The following is a 23,643-nucleotide window of genomic DNA, read 5'->3' as shown; positions in this document are numbered from 1 at the left end:
TTAATGTCATGTGCGTTTGTCTTGTACTTTCTGTCCAGAGAACAATGAGTCTAGAATACAACTATGGTCAGCGGTACCAAAAGCCACTGAAATATTTGCGGAAATTGATAGGGCTTGAGACTGCACAATGCTAAGCTACAGAGCTTTCCAGCCAAAATACTATGAAATTCCATAATTTTTTGTGTGACTAATATTTATATGCATGGGCCCCCATGTGGTGAAACTTTTGCTTTCATGAACTGGAAATATCTAGTGTCTTACATCCGTAGTTGCACACATTTTATTATGTAAAAAATTAAGCATGCCAGTCCCATTCGCCTAATGAATGCAGAGGTTGTGTACTTCATTTTTATGTATTAATAAGTGGTGGTAGTTATGAAAGTAGCCTAAAGTGCACAGTTGTCTAGCTACTGCCTCTGACAGAATTAAGGGCAATCCGAAGATACAGATGACATAAGAGTGAAAATGTTACCACTAAGCTGCACTGATATTCTCCCACGTTGATTGATTGTAGGGGCTTCTTTCCTACCACTCATGCCCTGACCATATGGAACAAGAATAATAACAGAGAGAACAATTAAGGATCTAAGAGCAGCCATGCAACTATTTATTTTTAATGTGTCCTTAAATTACTTTTAAAGAGAGTATGTGAGCACGGGCAAAATCTTGCTAGAGCAATGCTACCAAGTATGTTTTGAGATTTTATTAATGGGAAATAATGTAACAAAAGTGTTAGAGCAAAACCTGATATACAGCACATTTTGTCAGTGTGTAAGCTAAACCTTGTTCTATCAAGACCAGTGCTAAGCTGCTCAAATGAATCCTGGAATGAGGCTTTACCCCCTGTTTCCACATACTGGAACTAGGACACAGAAGCTTGCACAGTAAAGCACAGCTGGCATCCCTAAATTACAGTTTTGGCATGTTAGCTGCAGTGCAATGTCTTTCTACTACACCACTGGGATTATTTTTCAATTCTAGTTTTAGAAGCAGAGCCACTGTCAATGTTCTGAGCCCATACATGCTACTTCCATGTGTATGTGGCTTTTCTTAAGCCATCTCCCCTCTCCTCCCCCCATCCACATTCAAATGGCAAATGTTTTTCAGTGCAACAACAGGATGATTCCTTTAGCCTAGTCAGCTGGTACATAGGCTCCACTCGCAAGACAGTTCCTTCGTTCTTCTTGCCAGTTTTGTTCTCCAGGCCCTGAATCCAACTGCCCCAATTTCTAACCACGTTCTATGGCTTCAGGCTCTGGGTGTCTGTTGCTTTATGGGTGGGGGCAGAATCGAAAATACTGAAAGAAAGTAAAGGCATCTGTATGAAGAGCAACTGCAGTTTTTTTCTTGGGAAGAATGGAACAAAGTATTTATTTTTCCTCAGAACTCTTTCAGTGGGAGATTCCCTGCCCATGCATTCTAGGAACCTCATGATTAACACTGCATGGAGGGCCATTGAAATGTGCTTGCCCACTATCACATTCCCTGTTGACCCCAACCCATGCTTCCCACGCATTCCCCCTTAGGAAAGTTCAGCATGCCCAAGGTCTAAAGCTGGTGAAATCTCTTGCATCCAGTTTTTAGCTGTTTGGATATGTCATGTTATCGATAAATTTTCACCTAGTGGGGACAGAGCTATGAGAAGTAGATGGAAGTAATATAAAAGACTGTGCTCTTCCTGATTTATTAAAGAGCTTTATGTTTAATTTATAGAAATGCTGCTGAATGTCATCTTTAATTTTTATAGGGTAAAAAGTAGAACATAAAAAGTACAGTGTACTGTAGCTGTTATACAATAACACCTTTGTGCATTAACAAAAAATTCAAGGACTGTAGGAAATGGGATTCTAAACCTATTTATTTGGAAACTAATGCTACTGATTTTAATGTCATAATTTCCAAGTAATAACTGATGGTTCTATTATGGCATCTATCTACGATAGGGGTAGCCAATGCTGTGCGCTTTGCATGTTGTTGGCCTCCAACTCCCATCGACCCTAATAAGTTGCCAAATGAAAGGTATCATTTTGACCACTATTTAGTAGTTTTGAGAGTGACTTATTTTGGAAGCCCATAATATTTGCACACTGCTTATCACATGAGCAAACTGGTTGAAGAGTGTCCATACTAGTGCTAGAAACTGCTAGAAATGTGTAGCCCTTATTGAGCTCAGCATTGGAACCTCAAATAATTTTCTTAAAACGTTGAAAATACTTCTGCTTACGTTTAAAACTTTGTATTAGTAAAGATTAGGTAAAGAAAACATCCGGTAGTAATCTTGAAGTAAATATGTTTAAGAAATCAAACTACTAGTATGAAAATTAATATCTACTGTATGCATAAAAAGGTAAAGGTAAAGGGACCCCTGACCATTAGGTCCAGTCGTGACCGACTCTGGGGTTGTGGCGCTCATCTCGTTTTATTGGCCGAGGGAGCCGGTGTACAGCTTCCAGGTCATGTGGCCAGCAGGACTTAGCCTCTTCTGGCGAACCAGAGGAGCGCACAGAAATGCTGTTTACCTTCCCGCTGGAGCGGTACCTATTTATCTACTTGCACTTTGACATGCTTTCGAACTGCTAGGTTGGCAGCAGCAGGGACCAAGCAACGGGAGCTCACCCCATCGCAGGGATTCAAACCGCCGACCTTCTGATTGGCAAGTCCTAGGCTCTGTGGTTTAACCCACATCGCCACCCTTTCTATATGCATATTGTTGACTTAATATTATGTACTATTTTAAAAAACTTACTGTTATTACTTTACAACATTGGTGTGCTGCCCCTTAACATACATTTCTTTGGGTAGCTGACAATAAATATGTAAAAAAGTTTTAAAAACAAAATAAAACATAAAACCATAACAGCCCTGAAGTTAAAGAACAGCTTTTAACAAATTACAGTAGTTTCATTTCTTGCTCATGGTTCATCATGTATGGTGCACCAATTTGCCAGCGCATCAGCTCTCATTGCATTGGATAACAGATAAGTAGAATTGTTTTGACACTCCAGGCTCCTTACACACTCTCTGAAGTGCCTGAAATTTTAAGAGTCATCCTCGAGTACCATGTGCTATTTTGTAAATCTTTCAAAGCATAAAGGTAAAGGTAAAGGTAAAGGTACCCCTGCCCATACGGGCCAGTCTTGACAGACTCTGGGGTTGTGCGCCCATCTCACTTAAGAGGCCAGGGGCCAGCGCTGTCCGGAGACACTTCCGGGTCACGTGGCCAGCGTGACATCGCTGCTCTGGCGAGCCAGAGTCGCACACGGAAACGCCGTTTACCTTCCCGCTGGTAAGCGGTCCCTATTTATCTACTTGCACCCGGAGGTGCTTTCAAACTGCTAGGTTGGCAGGCGCTGGGACCGAGCAGCGGGAGCGCACCCCGCCGCAGGGATTCGAACCGCCGACCTTTCGATCGGCAAGTCCTAGGCGCTGAGGCTTTAACCCACAGCGCCACCTGCGTCCCTTTTCAAAGCATAGATTGATACAAATGAAATTTATATAAATAGAAATATCTGGCTTTTGCACATAACACAGCTAGAAGTCAATTTTTTCTTGGAAGTATGTGAACAGTTTATATCAACTTATTTAAGAATATGTTTCATACATTTTTATTTGAAAAAGTTTTGCCTAAAGGGACAGCAGCTATAATTTAAATTTAGTCTAAATGCAGAACAGTGAAGATTGAAGGATTTATTCTTTAAAAATATTTTTCCAAACTGCAGTGTGTTTATTTCCAGCACATTAACTTAACCTAGTATATTTGTATTACAGGATTCTTCAAAATTCTACATGATTAAAATATTGTAGTGTTCAATTTCTCCTTCTCCTCCAAAGGATGTCCAGACAGAATGGAAATCTGTATTAATATATTTAATTATATTTTAACCTTTATTGCTAATCTTAATATTAAGCTAATGTACACACACACACACACACACCCCTCTTCTGGATTTAGAATTTTTAATAGGTTATAGTTGTACATAAAATAAGTTCAGTGTCAATACAAAATCATACAATGTAGAATGTTTATGATACTGCTGTTAAGAAGTCACTTTAATTTGTAGATTCATTTCATGTGTAATACAAAAAGTAATAAAAAAATTCCTTCCAGTAGCACCTTAAAGACCAACTGGTCTTAAAGGTCTTTAAGGTGCTACTGGAAGGAATTTTTTTTTATTTTTTTTTTGACTATGGCAGACCAACACGGCTACCTATCTGTAACAAAAAGTAATGTTTCTGAAATTCATATTTTTTAGTTGAAGTATGAGTTTTGTTAGCCTGCAACACACACCTTAAAATTTATTTGAAAAGTGAACAACCTCTGAAGTCGCTCACACCCCCATGTCATTGCTTTCTCCGTTGTTCTGATTGTGGTAGAAAGAAAGAAGAAAGGGAGGTCTCCCACTCCCTCTGGGATAGTTGTCAGACAGGTTCCCAGGAAATGGGTTTGCTTCAGCCCAGAAGCTAACACCAGAACAGCAATTCAGATAAGGGGTGGAGGGAGGGTGTTTGAACAAAAGAAGAAAATGAGGAGCGGGGATTTGGAGGATGACACGACAGGGTTGCATCAATGGAACCTTCCTTTCTGCCTCACTGTTTCACATTATTTAGCAGAGGGGAAGGATGGCAGGTAGAGAGTTTCCATCAGTGTTCAGATACCACAGTGGAAGTGGGAACTTGAGCGTTACCCTGTCAGTGGCCATGGTGTGTTACTTCAGAAGTTGACCTGGTCACTAATATTAAAATAAAGAAGGAAATGGATTTTTTTGGGATTTCTGCTTTAAAAGGAAATGCCCAAGGGCCAGCGGCAGAGCATATGCCTGCGCTGCCCAGGGCAGGGATGCTCCCGAGGGGGGGAGGGAAGTGGAAGGTGCCCTCCCAGGCGCGGGATAGCCACTCGGGTGCACAGAGCAGCTTGTGCCCTGCAGCGGGGAATGGAGCAAACTGCCAACGGAGGACATTCGGCGCGCCACCCACCCTCGACTCCCAAGCCTCCCCCAGCTGTCAGAATGAAGGGGGAAGGGGGGGCAATGCTACCAGCAAAGCAGCACAGCTCCCCCTTCCCCTGACGGCTCAGGGTATGCTTGGGAGTCGCGGGCGGGTGGTGTGCCAAATGTCACCCCCCTCAACAAAGACACTCGGGGCAGTTCACCCCCACCGCACCCCCCTTCCTCCACCCCTGGCAAGGGCAACCTTTCAACTTTAATAATGGTCTGCCAGTAGTGCTTTCTCTTCCAATCTCTCTCTCTCTCTCTCTCTCTCTCTCTCTCTCACACACACACACACACACACACACAGCTTTCTGCAATTCCTTGCTTGTTTCAACTTGTGATATATTTTTCTGTATAGTATTTGTTTCCAAATCACTTGGTGGATCTAATATTTCCAGTAGCTTATATTCCAGCAATAAACACATTTTGCTATCCCATAAGTAGAGAAAGTGTTTAGTCAATCTTATTTCTGTATTTTGAAACCATAATTAGTTTTACCCTAGAGGTCCTCTGAGAGAAGGAAACTATGGTTTTTGAAGCTCTTCTTGTTAATAGTGAGGAAATTATTTTCATGGAACACACTCAATGCTTCTGACCTGTGTTTTGACCCTCATCAGATGCAGCATTTTAATACAGACAGCAAAGGATTTTTTTATTTTTTATTTTTTTTGAACTGACACCAAAGGAAGAAAATAAATGATTCAAGCCGTGACATGTAAAAGTCACATTTTCCCCCGTTTGTTTCATTTATCTTGTTTCTCCATCACATTATTAGCAAAACCACCAATATACTTGGGGCTATTTTTTCTAAAAGATAGGGGAAATAAGGAAAGGAGTAATACAAGCTATAGGGTTCCTATTGAATCATAGAATCATAGAATCATAGAGTTGGAAGAGACCACAAGGGCCATCGAGTCCAGCCCCCTGCCAAGCAGGAAACACCATCAGAGCACTCCTGACATATGGTTGTCAAGCCTCTGCTTAAAGACCTCCAAAGAAGGAGACTCCACCACACTCCTTGGCAGCAAATTCCACTGTCGAACAGCTCTTACTGTCAGGAAGTTCTTCCTAATGTTTAGGTGGAATCTTCTTTCTTGTAGTTTGGAACCATTGCTCCGTGTCCGCTTCTCTGGAGCAGCAGAAAACAACCTTTCTCCCTCCTCTATGTGACATCCTTTTCTATATTTGAACATGGCTATCATATCACCCCTTAACCTCCTCTTCTCCAGGCTAAACATGCCCAGCTCCCTTAGCCGTTCTTCATAAGGCATCGTTTCCAGGCCTTTGACCATTTTGGTTGCCCTCCTCTGGACACGTTCCAGTTTGTCAGTGTCCTTCTTGAACTGTGGTGCCCAGAACTGGACACAGTACTCCAGGTGAGGTCTGACCAGAGCAGAATACAGTGGCACTATTACTTCCCTTGATCTAGATGCAATACTCCTATTGATGCAGCCCAGAATTGCATTGGCTTTTTTAGCTGCCGCGTCACACTGTTGGCTCATGTCAAGTTTGTGGTCAACCAAGACTCCTAGATCCTTTTCACATGTACTGCTCTCAAGCCAGGTGTCACCCATCTTGTATTTGTGCCTCTCATTTTTTTTGCCCAAGTGCAATACTTTACATTTCTCCCTATTAAAATTCATCTTGTTTGTTTTGGCCCAGCTCTCTAATCTGTCAAGGTCGTTTTGAAGTGTGATCCTGTCCTCTGGGGTGTTAGCCACCCCTCCCAGTTTGGTGTCATCTGCAAATTTGATCAGGATGCTCTTGGCTGAGTTTGACATCCAGCAAATATCCGGGTAATTGAAGTCCCCCATTACTACTATCTCCCTTCCTTTTGCATGCTTGGCCATCTGTTCCAGGAAGGCATCATCTATGTCCTCCGTTTGGCTTGGGGATCTATAGTAAACTCCCACAATGAGGTCCCTGTTATTCATCTCTCCCTTAATTTTGACCCAAACGCTCTCACTTTGGCTTTAAGGTTCTAAATCTTGGATCTCTTCACAGGTATACACATCCCTGTATACACATATTGCTTCATTGGATGCAGATATGAGGTAGAATAATACTGTTATACTATACCACACAAACTTTCCACAAAAGATTAGAAAGCAAAAGTTAACATAATTTTGAAAAAACTACTCCAGCTGATCAACTTTTTTTTGCATGTTGTCAGATGTTGATAGTAGAATTATGGGTGTTAACTGGCCATTTGAATTCGTGGGTATTTTTAAAGGAACATATTGAAGTGTTTCTGTGTCTTTAGATGATGAAAAGCACAGTGATGGGTATCTAAGTCATGGCCATTTCTTCTATGAAATTGGAGATGTGGATTACTGTGGGTTTATTTTGCAGAATGGCAATAAAATAGCAGATCCCTGCTAAAAAACCCTCCTACATGGATGAAAGGACTGCAGCCAATCCTCAGACTATGATCCTTTCTAGGAGGCTTCAGAAAGATAGCCTGTCTTGGCAACCTCCTAACTTGTAAAAGTCACTTACCAGCACATTGTTAAAGACTAATCTTGCATTCAGTTAAATGGTCCTGTCTATGACAGTACAGAATCACAAGAGACAGTAACAGATGTTCCATAGGCCAGGCCTTGCCACTCTGTTTTGTGTGGCTATACCAGGTTTGAGAAGGATAAGGCGATCAGTTGCTGCTAGTCACAATGGCTAGTCACACTCCCTCAAGTCTCAGAGCCAGTAAGCTTCTGAATGACAGTTGCTGGGGATCACAGGTGGAAAGCAGACCCTCCAAGTGTCCCTGTTTTCCAGGGACATCCCTGACTTAAAGAAGCCATCCTTGTTTCTGATTTGATCCCCGGAATCTCCTGCTTTCCCCTAGGATGTCCCTATTTTCATTGGAGAAATGTTGGAGGGTATGGAGTTATCCGAACCCTGAGCCATCTGAAGGCAATCCTGTATAGGGAAGTTTTTTTTTAATGTTTCATGTTTTATTATATTTTTATATATGTTAGAAGCTGCCCGAGTGCTGGGGCAACCCCAATAAGATGTGTGGGGTATAAATAATAAAATTATCATTATGGAATGGGACGTCCCTATTTCCATCGGAGAAATGTTGGTGGGTATGGGAGAGGGTGTTGCTGTGCTTGGCTTCTGCTTGCAGGCAACTGGTTTGCCACTGTGAAAACAGGATGTTGGACCAGATGCTTCTTTCTTCTGATCCAGCAGCGCTCTTATTGGGTTCTGAATACTTGTTTAAATCTTTCAGTTGTGTCTTGGTTTGAACAATAGGAACACATGTTGTATTTTGGGGATTCTCAGGAAGCAGCAGGTCATATTTTCTGTTCTTGTCGTAGATAAAAATAGCAGTCAGCTGTCATATAGCTATCATAATGGAAAAAAACTTATTACATGACTTGGACAGTGGGCCAGGTTAATGGTAATGTTGAAGTAATTGGTCCTGGTTGAATTTCTTTAGGACTCCTTCCTGTGGATCCATATAACAGTGGTGTCATACATTGTACATAAAAAAAGGAACTTGGGGATAGCAATGAGGAAGTATTGCTTGGAACCATTCATAAATATGTTCGCATACTATGGAAGCTTGCAAAATGTTACTAAATGTTACTAAGGCAATATATTCGCATACTATGGAAGCTTGCAAAATGTTACTAAATGTTACTAAGGCATCTTTTCCCACTGAGCAAACCGAGGTACTTGTATGTAACTTGCAGCAAAGTTACAGGGAACCAGGCAGAGGGCCTTCTTGGTATTGGCACCCGCCCTGTGGAACGCCCTGCCACCAGATGTCAAAGAGAACAACAACTACCAGACTTTTAGAAGACATCTGAAGGCAGCCCTGTTTAGTGAAGCTTTTAATGTTTGATGGACTACAGTAGTTCAATATTTTGTTGGAAGCCCCAGATGGGCGGGGTATAAATAAATTATTATTATTATTATTATTATTATTAAAGCTGAAAATTGTAAAGTTTACAGGTGAGTCTTGTGCCTGAAACAATTTGTCATAAACAAAAGTGGGGGGTTGGGTTAGAAACCCTTTCAGTCCATCTGTTTTTCATCATAAAAGAACAGTGCAGAACAAACTATTGTTTGACTATGCCATAATCTAGTCAATGTCAGCAAGATCAAATGAAGGTTACAGTAGGATTGCTATACATTTGGAAGTTACATTTAGCATTTGAAGTATTCAGCCCAACCCTTATCTTACGTTGCTGTTGTTGTTATGTTATGTTGTTGTTATGATGTGATGTGATGTTTTATGTTATGTTATGTTATGTGTTATGTATGTCTTCTTACACTGCAAATTCTTTTGGGGTGCCTCATGGGAAATGATTCATGTGAAATTGTTGTTGTTGTTGTTGTTGTTAAAGTCAAGAGACATCAGTATGTCATGAGGAGTCAACCAGACTTACCAAACTACGAATGTAATCAAAAGCCCTAATATAGCCCCCAAATAAAATCTAATAAAATACATATGTATTGGACATGACCTCAAGTTGTTAGAAATTTCACTTTTTGACTATATATGAGAATCTGCAATACTAAGCCACAGTGAGTTTAGTTTACCTCATCATGATGAAAACATGCAATGGTATTCTCAGCTATTAAGTCTGTGCTTCCACAAAGTCTGGTACCAAAGACTTGCCGATTTACTTCTTAAAGCTATGAATTCTTATTTTTAAACCTCTAGTTATTGCTTTAAAGAATTTTTCATCTACTGACCATACTCTTACAAATGCATTTTCCAGGAGCTGAAGGATTGCTAGCAAGGTATTTCCTGAAGAATGCAAACTATTCCTGATGTGTTACTAGTTTATTTCTAATCAGTCCTTAAAACACTTGAGAGAAAAATGATTGTACAGCTTTCAGTTTCAACATCATCAAACATGTGTATACAACTTCCAGCTTTTTGTTGAATTAAACTGGAGTGTGTTGAATTAAACTAGAATGTTAAATCTTCGGATTATTTATCAAATGTTTACAATTTTCACATCATAGTCCTTTATTGGTTAACAAGCGACTCATTTAGAATAACTAGCCTCCTGCAGCCAAAGATCTGGCTGGCTACTTCTTCACAATATTTGGAATTCATCCTACTCAAGCTCCTCACTGCCTCTTAGAACTCCTTAATCTGAGGTCCCACAATTTCCATTATGTGTCTTTTGTTTGCACTCCTCTAGTTGCATTTAGGGTGGGTAGGTTAGTAGAGTAGTGCATAGCGAGCACCTGGAAACATGTTGGGTTGTGAACACTTCACTACTCACTTGCTATTATTGGTCATCTTGGAAGGTTGCTGCATGGTTTTCTGCAACCAAGGCCTGGTAGGTGCCACCTTCTGAATGCTGGCACCTGCCAAGTAGCATATCATGGGTTCCCTTTATGGGAAGATGGCTATTTGCTGTGTTATTTTTATAGGAAAAGAGGTGCTGGAACTCACCATGAATGCCTCCATTGTTCTGTTATAATGGCAAGGGCGCCCACCTGAGAGGTGCCAGAACTGAGTTCTGGCGCGTTCCAGCTGAAGAAAGCCCTGGCTGTTTGCCTCCTATCATGCCAGCTTGGGTGATAGAGTTTATCTAGGGTGCAACTTATCTAATACTGAATCTTGAGAATTACTTACTGATAAGGAAGTAAGAAAACCTGGCGGTGGTGGGCGGCTGCTTTTGGCACACGTTCATTGACTGTGTGTTCTCATCTAATCTTTATTGACTGCAGTGATGCAACATCAACTTACCTGTTTTCCTTTGAAAAGGTGAACAGGGTAGGCACAGATGTGCACATGTGTGTCAATGCAGAATGATCGATGTAACCCTCTGGATTGAACATGCCCACCTGTTGATGGGTCTGAGTCTGTGGCAAGTGGTAGGGATTTGAAGACAACACTACATTTACTTACCCTGATCCCAGGAAGTGAGCACCATGTGAACAACACCAAGGTTAAACAGAGAACATTTTTTGGGATAAATAAGATCCCTTCTAGTTTCAACGTCTGAAGCCCTGCATGTCTTGAAAACTCAATACCTAATCTCCTTTCTGTATGTATCTATCTCCATTCTTGCCCCCTCAAGCTCAAATCCAGAGGGTGGCCACAAGAGAAAGTTTTTGTTGGGGTTTTTTTGTAAAGGACCCCAGCTGTGGCATGTTCTCTCTAGGGAAGCTTACCTGCCACACTACCCTTTTGGCACCAGACTTAAGTTTTTTTCTGTTATCTCAGGCCTTTTAAAATCTTGATTTTAGTAACTAGGATATGGCTGGTGGCTTTAAGTGCGTGCCTTAGATGGTCATTTCACTTCTTGTGCTCTTTATAGTATTTTATTGTTCTAGTCTTTTGTATGATTTTGTACACTTGTTGAATTTTTAAAAAAGATTATTGTGGATTTTCATTTGTACCATCATCTTGCTGTTACATTTTATTTTTCTGTCTTGATGCCTGGAGAATTTATTTTATGAGGAGTCTCAGAAGCACAGAAATAATAATTAATTTTCTCCCTCTTCAAATGGATTGATTCCCATAAATCACATTTTCACAAGTCTGCATTCCATCTGTCCATTTTCTTGATAGAATGAAAAGCAATAAACTGCAACAACCTGCAAGCTTCTTCAAATAAAGGTCTGGGTGACATCCTGAAATTAAAGCTCAGTGAAACTTTCTATTGCAGTGGAACTTCAGTTGATTTAAGCCTACATGCAGAGTAAAATCTAGGAAGAACAATTTCTTCTGAAATTGGCATTATGTTATTTGTTGTACTTTTATTTATTATGCAGTTTTAATTATGTATTTTTTCGGGATTGTAGTTTATTGATATTTTGCCAGCTGACCTGGGAAAGTACTTGTGAAAAGTGGTGTATTTATATTTAAATACATATTTCCCATGATGATGATGATATATTGTCAGCACACATGGTGCTTTACTGTTAAACATAAGCAAAAAAGATGCTGCTCAGAGGAAGGGTAGTGTGGGTGGAAGCAGAAGCCAGAAAATAGTGGAGATGTGAAAATGCAGTTGCACTTTGATTTCAGTTATGTGAAGTCTCAGTTCTGCTCTGAATGTGATATCGGGCTTATTGCCAAATGTGATGGGGCAAATCCAGCTATTTAAAATGTGACAGCTACTAGGAACTTGCAGCCAAAAGTTGGACTAACTGGTACGAATCAGTATGCATAATCCAACCTCATTCTCATCCTGCTCCCTCCCTTTCTAGGGTAGTCTGTTCACAGTGCTACAATGTTAGTGAAAACCACAACATTGGGAACAATGGGACAGTGACTATTACGGTTGAGCAAAGAAATGTAACCGCAATGACTTGTATACTATGGGTGGTGTTGGGTAGAAGTGGCTGGACGTATGGAACCGAATAAGGAGCAAGTCATGGGGAAGACCCCTGCAGGGGCCAGCTCACATGGCAGATAAGGCATTGGGCTGGATCCTTAGTTGAACAGGTGCCTTGTTAAAGGAGTCCAGGAGTGGTGACTCTGTCCAGGAGCTCACACAGGGGCCGATGGGCCAAACCCCCTTTCAGAAATGGTGGTCGTGGCATCCGGTCCACGTCAGGGGTGACTCCCCAGCACAAGGTCAACCCCACTGGGTTCCGATCAGCCAGCATTCAGGCAGCTTGATACATGCCCAATGCCTTGCCCAAACCTTCTTGCACCTGCAATCAATAAATTATACCCAATGCCAATCTCTTGTGTTCATTTCTATGGTCTACCCCACACTAGGCTGCAGGCATCATCACACACCCCTGACAGCAACTGGAACCAGAGTGCAGCCTCTGCATTGCAGGCAAGCAGGATTTGGTTAGATAAGGGAAACAAGGAAATCTGGGGTTGTGAGATCAGGAGCCAAAGGCCATAGGTTTACCTTGAAGAATTGCATAAAAGTGTGATTCTGCAAGGTGGAGAGAGGAAATAGAATTTTATATTCTGGAAGATGACATATCTGGCTAGAATCCTGGACAGAAGGACTTTACACTGCAATGTTTTGTTGCAGACCCACTTTTAGTTAGATAGAGTAATAGCCTGTCCATAAAAGAAGGTTCATCTAGCATTTTGCCCTTTGACACTTCTTTCTGTTTCATAATAAAGTAACTCTTCCATGGAGAGTGTCTTGTGGGTGTTCTTCTTATTAGTCTCAGTGCCAAGGTGTCATATATCCTTTATCTCTTTCATAATAGCTAGACAGAGATCTTTGTACTTTCTTACTTTGTTTCTTTTTCCACTTAGGGGCAGGGAAGCTTCTCTGATCATTTTTATTTCTGTTTCCGCTTGGTGCCAAATGGACTTCTTTTAGAGGAAAATTAGTAATACTTGCCTAATGTAATTGATAAGAAAATCAGAGATTGATATTTGGCAGCTGAGTTTTAATTGCATTTATAAGTATATCCCAGAAGTGTTTTTCTGAGTTCAACGCCGAACATTTAATTTCTAGAACTGTCACAGAACAAAGCTTACTTGATGGACTGACTGAATGGCTAAGGAAACATTCTTATGGGCTTTTTTCTCATCCGGAACTCTCCGGAACTCAGGTCCGGCACCTCTCAGATGGGCGCCATTGCTATTATAAGAGAAAAGGGGAAGTGTTCATGGTGAGTTCCAGCACCTCTTTTTCTAGAAAAATAGCCCTGCTTTTGGGCATACTTTTGGGGAATCACTTTATATGTATCCGTTTCTCACTAGGTGCCAATAGTGAAATTACATTTGAATGAGCTATAGTGATTCAAATTTTGTTGCAATGGTAGTTTTTCTTTTTATAAAGAGCATAGCTTGGTACTATGTGTCAAACTTCAATGCTGATCTTTTACTCCCATAACTCCAGAAGGGCTCAATATCGTTATTGCACCTGCTTTTCATCCCCTGTAAGTCTATTTCACAGCCCATTTGTGAAGCCTTAAGGTGAAATGGTGACTGTCTCCTACTAAATTCATGGCAAATCAGAGTCTGACTCTCTGAGATCAGAGACTAAGCAATCTTATTATATCTGCCAGGATTTTCGGGATGTTCTTTTTGGAAGAAAGTTCAGAAGCTGGAGAAAGGTAAAAACAAAATCCATATATTGATATATGAAGCTTGATCTTGATGGGACTGGCATCTTGCCTCATCATTATTTTTGTTACGTGCTTGAGAGATTCACATAAGTCGTAAAGGAGTTATTCTATGTGTTTGTGTCACAATTTGACCAATTATTGTAACACAAGAGATCTTTTTAAACTCCAGAAAGTAGAAAGCGGACAAGCTTGGCATAAAATGCAAAGTTCTCATACTTTCCCATGAAAGTTAATTTGATTCACTTATTACAAGATTTAAATTATGAAAATATTTCACTAGTAAATGAAGAAAATGAAGCAATAACTTCATAATTCAATTTATGTTTTGGAGAGAGAACTCTCTGAGGTTTCTTCATATCTGCCTTTGATAGGGTTATTGTGTGACAACTATCAGCAAAGCTGTTAAATCCTCAGATATTGATTGAATTATCTGTCCTTTTGGAAAGTTTTCATAGAGGCCCAACCTTTCTTATTTGGGCCACAGACTTTGTTTTCTAACTCTGAATGCTAGAATCTTGTTTTACTTCTTGGATATCTTATATAAAAATGTGAACACATCCTTGAGAGTAAGCCTTTCAGCCAAAACTCCCCCACATCTTCAAAGCTCAAAATGCCAATAGATGCCTCCTCCATTCTCAAGAGACATTCTCTGAACTGCCTTCTCCATTAACCATTCTGATAAATCTTTAAATCTGGGTGTGCACTTGTGTGATACTTAATAATGCATTTTTGGAATGGATTAGCAAAGTTTAGAAAAGTTTAGAAAAGGAGGGTAGTTTAATTATTTTTAATTTTCAATTTTTATTTGTATAAAATAAATTAAATCTTATCAGGCTTCAACATTTCCCTTCCGGGGTGGGATGGGGAGAGGAATCCGGTAAGTAGGATAAACCATAAACTTAATGCAGAAAAGATTGACTTCAAATTTTGCAGTGAGATACTAGATCACTAAAGAATTTTTTTCTAAACAATTTATTCTTCCTCTATCTGAAAAGGGGGAGGTGAGAAAAAGTTCATTGCAATGGAGGAATAGAATTTACATACAGAAGCATGAATATTTTAAACACAGACTTTAAAATCTTAACTTCTTTAATATTTTCAGTTTTACATATCAGACAAACCATCAGTAGTAATTCCAACTTCAGTTAGATAGGGAATAATGCAATGGGGAATTTATAATGCTGTCTGTCTTGCCTCAAACAGATGTTTGAAATCTTTGTAACAACAACAGAAAACACATGAAAGATGATGCGTCTCTTCCTGGCAGGCCCCCCGCCACCAAGAAACCCCTCTGTAGCTGTTTGTATGAGGCTTTGAAAATGAATTTTAGTTTAGGGTTCCCAGACGTCCCCAGTTCCCAGGGAAAGTCCCTGGATTTGCAGATCTGTCCCTGGACAAATTCCATCCCCAGAATGTCCCCAGATTTTCAAATCTGTCCCCGGGAAATGTGGCAGCGGCAGCGTCAGCAGCCCAGAGCCAGCCTAGTAGCGCCGTTGGCTCTGGCTGGCTTCAGGAGTTGCTCGCTGCTGTGGCACCCACCATTTTTCCTCACCGGAAGTCCCCATATGATGTGTCTTGTGCACCTATGACGTGTCTTGTGTGATCTCCTGCCCCCTTCCCCCTTTATTTTGATTGATCGGGGGAAGCTCAGGAGTCATGGGCAGATGGCCATTGCCCAGTTTTTTAAAAACTCTGTACATTTATGTTTCACAGGGTGCGAAAGAAGGGCTTTGCACTTTTATACAATATGTATGTGTGCTTGGGTCCAGGGTGTTTTGCCTCACCATCTCCACTACTGACTCCCTGTTGCTATTCAGCTTCAAAAAAAAAAAAAAAAAAAAAAGTGTCCCTGGATTCATTGAAAAAAAATCTAGTAACCATATCTTAGCTGCCACTATGCTTGTCTGTGGAAATACAGTGCAGAGCGGAAACAACGAAACCCTGTGCCCAAGTGTATCCTTGCTCCTTCAGAGCCTGGCCTCAGCCTGAGCAAGTCATCCTTCTGGCTATACTTCCACCCGCTGCCATCCACCTGGAGATATGAGAAAGAACCCCAGTGAAGAGTCTGCCTCTGCTCCACCATATACTGCTGGCACTCTGCTGGTTTCTGTTTGAGTCATTGAGCCCTGACTGTCTCTGCACATGTTGAAATGCAGGAGGAGAAGTGGGGGTGCAACCAGACAGTTCCACCTGCAAATTGTGTTGGTCGAGCAGGCAGCATATGTTACAATTTTTAAAAATAAAAAATAAAAACAAGTAAATAGGAGAAAGAGAGAGGAGAGAGAGAGAGAGAGAGAGAGAGAGAGAGAGAGAGAGAGAGAGTGTCAAATTTTGCCTATCCTGCCCTGGTCCAAAAGTAATAACTTTGCTATGTAACACCCCCATTAAACTACACTATCAGGTCAATCAAAGGTGCACCAATTTTTTCCTCTTGGCCCCACTAGGCAACCACATGCTATAATCAAGGCCGGGCTGGATTGAATATCCAAGCCGCCTGCCTTTTTCAAACTGAGCAATCCTTTTCCTAGGTGTGGCTTTCCTACTGGAATGCATCCACTCTTCCCAGACCCAAATAGCCTTGCAACAGGTGCTTGGCGAAGGACTGTTTTATTTTCATGTGATGTAAATAATTGTACCATGAGCTGTGCCTATTTTACAATCATTAAAATGTCCAGGCTCTAAGGGAGACATCATAGTTTGAAGCACTTTGCTGAAGTATTGATAAACTACCATCACTATGCAGTTCGCTCTTAGGAATTGCTTTGGGGCACCTACTTCAACTGAAAAGCACGCTGTCAAACAAAATAGCTTATGGAATTTTCTGTTGTCTCTTTTATAACTCACTATTATGAAGAAAAGGTTTTTCCCCCAAGCTTGGATTTAATAACTGCAACCCAGTTCCAAGTTATTAATGGATTTATAAGATTACTGATTCCCAGGTGTACCGTGGGGGAGGGAACTCTCCTATTTGCTTTTTAGGAACCTGATATTACTTTTGTTCCTCTGATATGCCCTCCCTTTTTTCCTTATATTTATTTCAGAAAATAGGACTTGGTTGAAGAAAACTAGTGATTTTATGCCTTTCCCATAAAAAATATATAAATTTACAAAGTACAAATAGCAACGCCATAAAAGGCAGAGCAGAACTCTTTCAGGAACCCAAAACAGTGCAACTCCTGCAATCTGTCAAAACTTCACAAGAAGGAATTTGAATGTTGAGTGACAGAATTCTACAACTCACATGCCCAACACCTAGTTGGAGATGTTGTCTTGCCTTAGATCAGGGGTCAGCAAGCTTACCGAATGATGGGCCGGTCCACACTGTCCGTCGGGAGGATGGGCCAGAGTGTGTGCACAAGCATGCTCTTCTGGGTTGGAGGAGCATCCGTGCTCATGCACACACACTATTTCCGGTGCTTCTCCATCCCGCACGCATGTGCACACACTATTTCTGCCGCACATCCTGGTCGGAGGAGTGCCAATGCGCATGCACACAGGCGCCATCAACCCGGAAGTCGGTCCCCGTGCCGCACTGGTAAGAGGGGGCAGCGAAGGGCAGCAGGGGTCGCCATGGGCTGGATAGACGAGCTCCATGGGCCGCTACTGGCCCATGGGCCTTAGATTGCTGACCCCTGCCTTAGATGAACCTTTTGCTCATGAAAGGACCTCCCTGTAGCCGAATCAATGTATTTATTCCTTACAGGTCAGAGGATAGGCTCAGATGACAGGTGCACTTCGCTCGTGAAAATAGTGGCCTGGTTGTTAGCCGCACAACACACAGTTGCAAACTGTGCATGTCATGGTGAACATCACAAAATGGTTAAAAGGATTAAAATTCTTCACTTTTTGCCTAAATGCTTGAATGCTCTGTTTGAACAACCTGCCTACATTGCAGTATAAACACAAGGGCCTATTTCATGCTGTCTTGCAGTACATTACACCCTTGAAGCAACCTGATGCTGAAGGTAGTAGAGGTGCTTAGGGCGCAGAGTTTATATGCCCATTTCCCCACTTCCTCTCCAGCAGTGTTCTGTTCCTATCCTTTCAGCACTTAAAATCAAATGGAGGTGACACAGCACTGAATCATCATCAATTAGAATGGCCAGTAACTGACTCCATTATACCCCTTCAGCCATGGCTTTGTGGAGAACTTCCAGGTGGTTGAATCTGTCAACCACTTTCTTTGGAATTCACGTTCTCTTAAGGACTTGTTCAAAACTGGCAATTTCTTGTTCAGTTGTTTTAGGAGCAGAAATCACCTCACTGGTTGTCTTGAAAAATGTTCTCTCTCTTTTTAAGGCTCTGATATTTACGAGTTAATTAGGCACCTCTTTTCTTCCTAAATTGGCTTTTCATATCTAAGGTTTAATGATCCAAAGCCAAACAATAGTGCCAGCACATGGCTTTTTAATTTTTACCCAAATCATTCTTATGTTTTTTGGAATGTTTTTAATCCTCCAGTCACTTGGTTCACCCTGAAAGTTTGACTTGCATGTATGAAGTCTGTGGGAAAAAGAATTATCTTAATTTTTCATTCAATAAACCTCTCAATGAGAAATCAACATTTCATTACCACCTTTGTTTAAAATTAAGATTAATGTTTTAACATGCCTACATACATTCAAGAGTATATTTTCTCTGGATTTCTTGGCATGAACCATGGACACATTTTTCTTTTATGTCTATCGTTCTTTTCCCTAGGAAGTAACATGCCAGTTGTTTACAAAAAGAAAACCTGATTTGAATAATAATAATAATTTCTATATTTACTGAGGTGGAGATGTGAGTATGGCAGGAAAGAGATGACAACCATAGATGATAATGTAGGTTTTTCACTAGTTGTTTCAACATCTTTTCTTTTCTTACTTTTTCTTTTCTTTTCTCCTGGACAGTGAATTAGTAGAAGTAACTGATTTATTGTCCAATTTGTTGCCCAATGTCTTTGCTTGTTGAGAAAGTTATCATTCTGACATGTAAAAGCTTCCACACAGAAAACAATTTTACAGTGGTACCTCGGGATACAGCTGCTTCAGGTTACATACGCTTCAGGTTACAGACTCCGCTAACCCAGAAATACTACCTTGGGTTAAGAACTTTGCTTCAGGATGAGAACAAAAATCGTGAGGCGGTGGCGTGGTGGCAGCAGGAGACCCCATTAGCTAAAGTGGTACCTCAGGTTTTGAACAGTTTCAGGTTAAGAACGGACCTCCGGAACGAATTAAGTTCTTAACCTGAGGTACCACTAGATATCCTTTTACCACACAAGATTGCTTAGCTTTGGTACCATTTTTAAAAAAGGTTTCTTTATTGTGTCCTCCTAGTCAAACAAGAGAGCATGTAATGAATGTGGTGATGTCATACTAATCAGATTTGGTTATGTGATAATATCGCTAAAGGCAAATTAAACTGTCTCTTTGACCTCACTTTGAGTCACATGCACTGCATTGCCCCCATGATAGAGGGGCCCCAGGGTCAAGTGAAATCAGTGCCCTGTGCGTGCGTGCCCCGAATTGTGTGCGCATGATGTCAGCGCACACCACAGTGTGTTGGCATTGCATGCGCACACCTGGCAGTGTGCATGTGTGGCCGCTGCAGAAGTTGGGGGCCCTCTGAATTAGAATTTTGTGGGGGCCAGCCCCCCACATTTGGCACCCCTGCTTTGACTAGATGGAGGGAAAGTGTATACCCAATTCTTTTTTTAGTTCTTGTTTTTAATGTGTGCTGAAACCCATATCTTGATGAAAGTGCTATGGATGCCAGCACAAAATGGCTGCCACGGGCAGCAGCAAAATAAATAAATAAATAAATAAATAAATAAATAAATAAATAAGTAAGTGATGGTACTCTGAATCAGTGAGTTTGGTCACAACCCCACTACCACCACTGCATATACTGTTTGCTAGGGCAACCTTGCAGATGCTGGTGGACTTGCTGTCAGGGTATTTGCTTTTTGCTTTTGCCTGTATGCCCCACACCACAATATTCTAATCCAATTCTAATCATACATAGTTCCATGTGATGAGCTGGGACAGAATAGAATGTGCTTTAATTTAAAAGCAAAGTTGTAAATGGACGACACCTGCACCTCCAGATGTGGATGTTATCAATTGTACTACATTGACTTTGCATGATGGTTTGCAAGAGTTCATAAACAGTCATCTCATTCACTATACCTAGTCAACCCCAGTAAATGTAACAAGCTCCAGAGTTCCTCCTGTTGTTGTAGCTAGGGATGGAGTAGGGATGCAATGTGCTTCTGATAACTTGAGCATCTAGGAAATGTGGTGATCCACTACCACCTTCTGCACCCCTGGAGCTAGCGACCAGAACAGTGAATTTCTCCTGAAGGATTCTGGCAACTACACATTTTGGGTTCACTAACAAGGCCAGCCAAAATGCTAAGACCTTTGAGTGACAATACCCAACACACTGATTCCTCCAATTGGTCAACTGTGTACAGCCAAACTGTACAGGTTCCGCATAAATCACAAGACCTAAAATAAAGATACAAAACAACAACAGCAAAAGCAACAACCCCCCACAACCTCCTTCCACCACACCCTAGCCCAAGAGTCTGTCCAGCACCCTCAGCTTTTGTAGCTGGAGTCAGTCTTAGCCCTGCCCTCCCAGGCCAGGTGGGGAAAGGCCGGAAAGGCAGGAAGCAGATCTTCCAGGACTCACAGCCAAGATGGTATCTGGCTTTTCAGCAGCCTCAGCTTTCAGTATACACTGATACTGCTGAATATTATATTAAAGATTATGGCTGTATCATATGTCTTCTCCTCTGCTGATCTGACTTGAATGTATCAGGGACTTTGATCTTTGTGAATTCCAAGCTAAATTGTCCTGAGCTACTCCTTCTCAGGTAATGTGTGGGCTGAAACGTAGTTATTCAGTAGTTGTTTTCTTCCTGTTCCAATGCAGATCTCAGCTCAAAACAAGAGAAAATACATCCAGAATGCATATTTGGGGGTGGGGGGGACTATTTAAAAATGTTTATTTTTATTTATTTTAATCTGAATGCATTTTTCTCTGTAGATAATTGTTGATTGAAAAAGACATTTAATGCAGAGATTTCCATGGTAGGGGAAGAACATTTTTCCAGTTCTCAATGAGCAGTGCATTTTCTGTGGAAATGCCAGCAGATCCTTGCCCAAGGTAGCACATCAGTTATAGTACAGAATATTGTAAACCTTATTAGAGAATAATATTATAATAGAAAAATCTTATTTCTATTTTTAAGAAGACAGAAATCATGATTAGAAATCTGTATGAAATCCAGAATAATGCAGATTGAAGATACAATTAGTAATCTGGTAGCAGGTGCATTTGCAATGAATAGGGGAAAAAACTGTTTTGAGTTGCTGGAGAATTGTATATTAATTCAAAAGGAAGGAGGCACTGCAAATTCTTAAATGCTCATGAAGTTGTTTAAATTGTTAAAGCTAAATTAGATTGTTATCTTGCCACTCCCTATGACTTCTTTAAACTAGCACTGCACTGCAATTGTCCTCCCCTTTTAATAACAGTAATAGCATTAATAACTATTTCCTGTTTGTGGATTGTGGCTCAGAGCAATTCTTTCTACTTCTTGACTTCCAATATTTGCAGTTTGTTTCATGCAGAGCTATTTGCAAACTGTTGCCAGATTAGACTTGAAGTAAGCTGATTTTTATCAAGCCACTGGGTAATTCTGACCATTTCATCTGACAATTTTAGTACTGTACCATGGCAGCTGACCTGTGTAAGTGAAGGATTAGAGTAGCATCAGTATACTGAGAAATATTTTTGGAAGCATTCTTTCAACATGTGCTCATTAAAGGTAAGAGAAAAATCTATTGCCTTTTGTGTTTCAAACAAAAGATTTACCGAGGTCTGTTGGCATTTTCAGTTTTGTTAAACAAGGAGGCTATAAAATAATGGGGGGTGTTACATAGCAAAGTTATTACTGTGATGCCCTTCCCATTAACGATTAAGAAAAGTATGAGTATCTGTCATAGGTTTCTTTGGATAAACTACTAGATTACTGCTATTCAGACATGAAATGTGTGTTAAAACAAAACACAATATGTATGCTGCGTGCTTTCCATTTAGCTTTACAGTGACATTTTTCTTTTAATGTTGTTGCTGAAAGAGAGCACTGTATTTTCCTTAGGACAGTTAGTGTTTGATTAGGAGTAGATAATCCTCCATACAAGTCAATAAGCCTGAGAGGGATTTCAGCAGATTGTTATTAACCCAAAATCTTGTCTTTGCCTGTTTCCCCCCCTCTCTCTTTGGTTTCCCTTTATTCACTTTTCCTAGTCAGAAATGGTTTCACATTCCAATAAAGAGAGAGACTGCTTTGATTGAAATGGTGTTCTTATTGGACAACTGATTCTGTTTGCTTGGCTTAGTCACATAGAGGAGATAGAGGTAGCTCTATCCATCATCCCCTGGCACCACATTCTGAGAAGCAAAAGAAACGGTGTCAGAATATATTTTTGCATTCATAGAGAGCTGTTTTTGTACTTGATTTTTTTTTCTTTAAAAACTTCTCCTGGATGAAATTTAATTTTGAAATCCCTGTTTTTCAGAATAACTGAAATGATAACATTGTAGAATAATGTAATGCCACAGGTTATAGTTAGTCCCTGTGGGTTACTTTATGCAATTTATCAGAGAACACAGAAGATATAACTTCTGCATATGTTTGGTTTCCTATTTACATTTTGTGCCATAGTTAATAATACAGGATACAAAGTTAATAATACAGGATACAACTTGCTTTTAGCAAGTATTTCTCTATTGAGGGTGGTGGAAATAACACCTGAAGCAGCCTTTGTTAGATATTCCATTTTTGTTGTTGTTATGAGCTTAAAAGGTCTGAAACTCAGAGATGAGTAGCAAGAGGTTCAAACCCATTATTCCATCAACATGCATTAACACTTAGTTTGTATTTTTTTCTGTTTGTGTTTGTTTGCTTTTACAGTTCCATTGCATTCTTGTTTAAGAGCTGGCTCAAATGTTTATGGGTTGTTTGCCATTTGGAATTAACAGGTTCAATTCATACACCGTTATTGAAATGGAAATATTTTTTTAAGAGTTAGGTACACATAGGTCGAAAGCATGCATGGAGAGCCACATGTGTTTTATGTAGCATATTTGAGTAGTATGGGTTACAAGGACAGCAAATACCTTTTGCTTTCCAAGTGCAGATTCACAGTACAAGGGGAAATACCTTACTGCTTGTAGTGCGAGCTGACTTCATTATTTAAAAATCGAAATATGCACACCCTCCCAAATCATTATTTTAGTTTCTAAATGTTTATGTTTTGTATACAACTCCTGTTTCCAAGATGGGAGCAAATAAGGCACATTCTTCTTACTTTGTACATTGTTTAAAATGCAGTATTTGTAATCCTAGAGAGAGATGTCACAGAAGCGATGCAGTTCAATAAAGCAAATGTGGTTTAATTTAGACAACATGCTTTTGTGATTAGGTGTGATTAAAGTATCATTTTCATCCTGTGAAGTTATTGTCTTTTTTTGGAACATCCTCCTATAAGGAAAGCCAGACTGAATATTACTCATCACGACACACCATATGGTTCTTAGTTGGTAGAATTCAAAAGCTGTTCCAGGG

The 23,643-nt window shown here is 40.5% G+C and overlaps 1 protein-coding gene across 2 annotated transcripts in view; it reads left to right on the top strand.

The window, feature by feature from the left end:
- CHRM3 (cholinergic receptor muscarinic 3) overlaps positions 1-23,643 on the top strand; it is a 241,749-nt gene that overhangs the window by 126,472 nt on the left and 91,634 nt on the right. Inside the window, exon 4 of one of the 2 annotated variants that reach the window (XM_079969517.1) lies at positions 13,959-14,006. The exons of the other annotated variant lie outside the window; for it this stretch is intronic. The gene's annotated coding sequence lies outside the window, so the exon portion shown is untranslated. The remainder of the gene's footprint in view (positions 1-13,958; positions 14,007-23,643) is intronic. 2 annotated transcript variants of the gene reach the window in all.

Source organism: Podarcis cretensis (assembly GCF_951804945.1).
Source record: "Podarcis cretensis genome assembly, chromosome: 3".
Classification (NCBI taxonomy): domain Eukaryota; kingdom Metazoa; phylum Chordata; class Lepidosauria; order Squamata; family Lacertidae; genus Podarcis; species Podarcis cretensis.
Note: the sequence above shows the minus strand (reverse complement) of the source record. Positions and strands in the feature narration are given on the sequence as shown.